At 33.4% G+C, this 6,668-nt stretch overlaps 1 long non-coding RNA gene across 1 annotated transcript; it reads left to right on the forward strand.

Annotated features, from left to right (window-relative positions):
* The first annotated feature begins 517 nt into the window (after window positions 1–517).
* Window positions 518–6,331, forward strand: LOC145982769 (uncharacterized). The gene is made up of 4 exons (XR_014441143.1): window positions 518–576; window positions 1,458–1,484; window positions 5,909–5,931; window positions 6,228–6,331. It is a non-coding gene; the product is annotated as an uncharacterized LOC145982769 (long non-coding RNA).
* The last annotated feature ends 337 nt before the right edge of the window (window positions 6,332–6,668 follow it).

The raw sequence follows: 6,668 nt of genomic DNA on the forward strand, positions 1-6,668 counted from the left end.
AACCCTTCTGGGACACTAAGTGACCAAGATCAGGGACTTCAGTGTAACAGAAGTTGCATTTCTTTGTAGCTAGTTTTAATTTTGCTTGTCTTAGTCTGATGGGTACACGTTCTATTAAACTCAGCATAGAATCTAGGTTATTACTGTATAGGATAATGCCATCCGTGTAACATTATTAGCTCTGAGCTATCAGTAGACTAGCTCTTAAAGTTGTACTTGCATTTGGCAGCATTCAGATAGAATAAAGCGCTGCAATAACAATTATTTTAAATATATTTTCTCATTCAGAAACTTTTAAAGAACTATTTGTTTACCTCAACTGAAAAAAGAAAGTGTTACATGTTCATGAATCATTTCTGTCTCAAGGTCTCAATTTTCTTACTTTGATATTCGATCGGAAGGGGTATTTATAGGCATAATTCTTTCGCTAGTATTGAATTTATTTAATTTTAAAAGTAATTAGTTTCAATTTTTTAAATTAGTTATGTCGTGATTTTTAAGTATATAAAGATGGCCAATAATAATTAGAATAATGATTTTTTTTAGCTCGAGAAGCGGGAGCCCAAGCCGTAATACGTAAGTGGATCGTAGATTGAAACATTTCATTCATATCACGGAAATTAATTTTAAAATAACTATTCCTATCGTTTAGCGCCTTTGGAATCATTATTACTATGAGGTAATATGTATACTTCTGGACAAAATACTGGTTTACAAAAAATGCAATCATTTCATACGTCAGTATTCTATTCTACCATTTACAACTCTATAATAATAAATGATCATATTTGAGAAAGAAATAGATGCTGATTGAAACTTATTTATTTTTAGCCATGTCTCTATTTACACAGATCACTATGATCTTCGGCGTTGATAAAGTTTAAAGTTTACTCGATCAAAGTGTGTTTATATTCCCTGATTATTAATAATAAGAATTGAATAATTTCATTCAAGTACACAATACTTTTATTTATCACATACTTATTTTATCGTTCAGTGTAAAGGAAAATTAAATTTGAATATTTTATGAATTTCACGAATATTTACTCATCACAATTTTTATAAATATATATATATTCGTGAGCGTGACAGCAATTGGAGGACGTAGATAACTATTACCAAATAAATAATCAGAAATTTTACAGAGAAGATGGATATGCTCTTCGCACAATTCCTTCTACTGCTCAGTATAGAATGAAAGAAGAAATGTTTCACGATTATGATTTGGGAAACAAGTAGATACATTTTGGTGTCGTAATTAAACGATAATTTACACCATAGACGGTTCTATGCATTTTGTATAATACTTGTGGATTACAAGAACAATTCTTAAATGTTAATTCTTCATTAAATTGTATTTTTCTTATGATTTCAAAAATGATGAAATTATAAAAAATCAGTTCCTTGAATTGTTTGTGTTATTACGTATGCAATTAGTCAATTGTTTCTCTTTATAGCCTCAGGAATAGCTACGGATTTAGAATGTAAGTGATGGAAAGGTGGAAACATTTTATTAACTTAGCGAAATTATGTGTCATATTTAGTATTTCCATGTATTGTACAGATTTGAAAAAGTTCAAATGAATACTACCAAAGGAAAAATAATTCAATATCATCTAAATTAAATTATTTAAAGACTGAAAAGAAATAAATTACAGAAATCAAATTGTATTTGTATTCCAGCTCTGTGTGTGTGTTTATACTTTGAGTTTTGTTTTAAGTCCACTTTATACATAGATATGTTGATCCATTTATGTTGTAAACATACAGTTTAAAGTGGGATCCGAACCCGGGAACCATTGATTACAAGGCGACGACGTTAACATTACGACATCGGCGAGGGCCAGTGTTTATACATAACTTACACTTGTAGCAAAATCAAGGTAGTCAATTTGAAAAGAGTATCGAAATACTCGGAGAATTGAAAAAAATAACCTTCTCAAGTACCAATCATTTTATGAAGCCACAGAGTGCTTGGGGAGGGAGGCGGGTGGAGGGTCATAATTGCCTCCGCACGTTTGGAGTATACTCAAGCCAGTCGCCATTCGTTTTGACAGTCGAAGCGTTTGTTTTCAAATTTGCAAATGCTCTAGTGCATTGAGGACAATTAGTCCTGGGTCCCACCGTAGGCCCTCTGGAGCAGATCCTCTTTTGATGACTTGGAATTGTTAAATTACTGGGAGCTCTTTCGAATTATTCCACGGGGAAGCCCAACTATTATTTACAAAACGACCTCAAGGCTGCAACACTGATCATTTTAATGATGGCGCTTCCTGCATACGCATACATCAGCGAAGAACAGTGCTTGCTCTCTGGAAGCATACAACTTATAGACATTGTACGTCAAATTAAAATTCAATGTGTCTATACATGCTTACCACGCCAGCAAATTTATAATTAGAGGAGGACGTTCGACAATGGCCTCAGTCCGCAATAATGGGTGGAAGGACCTTCGCCGTAGCTCACATGTTGCTGCACATAGATTCCAAATATTCATCTTCTTGAGCTATACAGGCGTTACCCAGAATTGAAAATATATGTGAATAAGCAATGAGTCTATGCTAAAAGTTGTGCAACTTTACATGCAGAAATCTACGTAATAAATTTTAAAAAAATTAAAAAGTTTTCATTGGACTGTCTCTTGTATATTGTTGTTTCGATAAAACAGGGAGACCCTTAGAAAAGTTGCTTATGTCCCACGAACCCTTATTACCCTCTGTCTCTCTCAGGCTTTCAATTTTAACAAATCTTCCCTTAAATTAATTTCATAATCAAATTTGATTTATTCAATCCGTCTTCCTTACATTGTTATAAAGTCCATATTTCTCTCGCTGCCATGTTTCATTCTTACTTTCTTTCACTCTCTCACTGTCTTACAGCCACTCACTTTATACTTCTCCCCTTAGTCAAACGTGTATGTGTTTATTGTTTTTGGATACTTGCACAGGGAAGACACACTTCGTGGAGACTTTCCTTGTGTTCCCATTTCTAAATGGTCCTAGGAATTTAAAAAGTCATTTTGATCTGTTTAATCCTATGAAATTAAAAGAGCCAGCATACAAGTGAGAAACTTTGGGAATATATCAAACAGGTATTGACTTATTTACCTTATGTCTTCAGAAGTTTTCACTGGGTGTTAATATTCTGGCACTTGAATAATAATAAGTACATATGTGATATTTTGAAAAGGTCGTGTGTGACCCTAACTCTCGACTAATTAAAATGTAAGAATTGAAGTAATTTATTACTAACAAAGGTACTTAATTCTAATAATTCTGTTGTTTAGAAATATGTCAATTCCGGATAAGGTAGCTTGCGAATAATTGAATTCAGTAACAGAAAAACATGATATCAATTGCATTTATGGCAAATCAAATATTTCACTTACGGATAACCTTCATGTTAGTATTTATCGCAAATAGCATGAAATTGAAAGCAGAGGAGAAGTTCTGCAATTTGCCATTAATGTCAGATTCTTAAGCCCACCAGTGTATTAGAGTGCTAATATTTGAAACTAATATTACTTACTTACTTCTTCTTCCCCTTCGTCGGGGTCCTTCAACCATCTGCTAAAACTCTTCCTATCTTGTGCCATTCTCTTAACTTCCATTGGTGTCTTCCCTCTTTTAGTAACCACCTCTGACAGCTATTGTTCCCATTCTATCCGAGGTCTTCCTCTTCCTCTTCCTCTCCTTCCTTCCGGTCTCGCTTCCATTACTTGTTTCGGTTTTCTTTCTTCTCCCATTCTCATGACATGGCCATACCAGCCCAGTGTTCTTCTCTCTATTATCTCTTAAATTGATTCTACTTGTAGCAGTTCCCTGATTTTAGTGTTCCTGATTCTATCTCGTCTTGTTTTTCCTAAGACTCTTCTGAGGTATTTCATCTCTGTTGTTCTTAATCTACTTTTATGCTTATTTTGGACCGTTAAGCTTTCTATGCCATAGAGCATTGTTGGTATAATTATGGCTTTGTAAATCCTTAATTTAGTATTTTCTTGTACCTCCTTTTTCCCTACTATTGTATTACTTATTTGGTAATATATTTGATTTGTTTTTTGAACCCTGCTATTTATTTCTTCTTCTACTTTTCCATCGGCTGTTATTATTGTTCCCAAATATTCATATCTATTCACTTGTCCTAGCTGTTCTCCTTGCCATTTTATTTCCAATCTCTCTTTATTCCCATGCTTTGATATATACATTACTTTACTCTTCTTTGGGTTCACTATCATTTCTCTTTCTTGTATTTAGCTGGCCTATTCTATTACTGTATTTTGTAGTTCCTGTTTTGTTGATGTTCTTAATGCGATGTCATCAGCATACAGAAATGATTGTACATAAACTGGTTTCAGTTTCCTATTTCCAACTTTACATTTTCGTGTTCTTCTTCTACTTTGTTTATGTATTTGATCCATTAGTATTATAAATAGTAACTGGCTGAGAATATCTCCTTGTTTAAGTCCTTTGTTCATGTTAAATTCTTTTGAATTCTCCCCTCCTATTCTCACTATTCCTTTAACTGTCTTGTAGACACTTTGTATTCTTCTTACTAATTTTTCTGAGGCTCCTATTTTCTGTAACGCTGACCACATTTTCTGTCGTGGTACTGTATCAAAGGCTGCCTTTAAATCCACAAAGGCTACAAACAGTTCTTTTTCTCTGCTAAGAAATTTATCTATGGCTTGTCGTAGCGTGAAAATGTGATCTTGCGTTTATCTTCCTCTTCTGAAAGCTGGTTGTTCTTCTTCTAACTCCTCTTGTACGTCATCTCTTAGCCTTCTTTCTAAGATTCTCGTTTATATTTTTAGAACTACTGAAGATAGACAGATTGCTCTATAGTTTTCACATTTTACAGTGCTACCCTTTTTGTGGATTGGTATGATCATGTTTCATTCCCAATCTTTGGGTATTTTAATTCTCTTCCATGCTTCGTTACAAATCTTCCACAATCATTGTACAACTTTCTTTCCTCCCATCTTTATTAGCTCTGGGTATACTCCGTCTGCTCCTGCAGCTGCTTATCCCAATTTCACTCTCTTTATTGCTTCCTCTACTTCTTACATTTTTATTTAATCTCTTCCATCCTCTTCTACATTTGCACTCTCTATTGCATCTTCTTCATTCATCTTTCCATTTTCATCTCTAAATGTGTTCTCGTAATACTTACTCCATGGCTTCAATATATCTTCAGTTTCTGTTTCGATCTTTCCTGATTCATCTTCTATGTTTCTTATTCTCTTCCCATATTTTCCTTTCATTGCTTTTCCTGTCTGCCAGAACTTTCGACTATTCCCTTGATAGTTTTTCTCTATTTCTAACCCAAACTCTTCCCATGATTCTTTCTTTGCTTGTCGGACTGCTTCTGTTGCTTCATTTCTCCTCTGAACATAGTCATTCCATTTCTCCTCTGTTATATTTTCCATGTACCTCTTCCATGCTTGTTTCTTCCTTTTAACGATTTCTTTAACTAAGTTATTCCACCATCTTGATCTTTTCTTTTAATCTCCTACAGTTGTTAAGCCACAAATGTCTGGAGCAACAGAAACTAATATTAATATGTGTAAATTATCAACCTATTTGTTGTTCCTTCCAGACGGATACTATTTCAAACAACGACACAGAATTAATTTTGGAGTAAATCATTGCACATCTATTAATTTGTATTAGAATACACATGCTACTTTAGTTTTAGAACCAATTGCATTAATTTTCAGCACAAGCTATGGACTAAAAGCGTGAAATTTTAAAGATTTGCAGTGTGTTTTATTACGCTGAATTTCAGGGATAATGTTTCACATGCTTTAATTTTTATTTAAGACGTTTTGAAACTTTGAATATTTTTCAATATAAGCATGTACCCATTACCAAGTCTTGTAAAACCCTACGCATTGTTACTGTATTTTCAGAACGAACTGTACGAGTAATAAGAGTAAGTATGTTAATGTTACAGTGCATGAAATACTTTCAAGAGTAAACAAGAAATGAGACGATTTAATGCTGCACTTAATGCATATTAATGTTGCATGTTACATTCTTAAGAGTACTCTTACAAAATGTAGGGAAATAACAGGAAACCTTTTCACTTTGCTGAAATTCGTTTCAATTTCATCGTAACGAGAAATGTTTTTCTTACATACTTCAGAGGACACTAACGTTTCTTGTATGTATTACGTGATATTCGACGTGCATTAAATTGTTACTAATACTTACTTTTTTACATTTTAGTGCAGCGTAGTTGGAGGCACAGCATTCTATCACCGTTAATTACACTATTATATATGCACTTACACAATGTATGAAGAGTTGAAACAATAAAGTGATTGAGCATATTTAAACATTGCTATTTATTTAACTCCCATATCACATAGCTGTCAAATATATTGCACATCTTTCTTATTATGTTACATTATTTTATGAGAAAGAACGCAAGCAACAGGTTAAAATTTGAGAAGAAAGTGTTGCGTTTCGATTATACTTTAAACATTATAGAATGTGGAAAATAATATGTGGTTAAAAGCTTAAGGTTTTGTATAGTGGTATCCATTAGTATTACCGTGAAAATTGTCCATGGTTATTTTCATTAATTCTTCTCCTACATCCTATGTGCTTTATGCCTATGGATTTATATGTATAATGGTGCTGAAATTGTCAACAGCTTGTTTTGAG

This window comes from Lepisma saccharinum, unplaced genomic scaffold (assembly GCF_977018435.1).
Source record: "Lepisma saccharinum unplaced genomic scaffold, izLepSacc3.1 HAP1_SCAFFOLD_408, whole genome shotgun sequence".
Taxonomy (NCBI): domain Eukaryota; kingdom Metazoa; phylum Arthropoda; class Insecta; order Zygentoma; family Lepismatidae; genus Lepisma; species Lepisma saccharinum.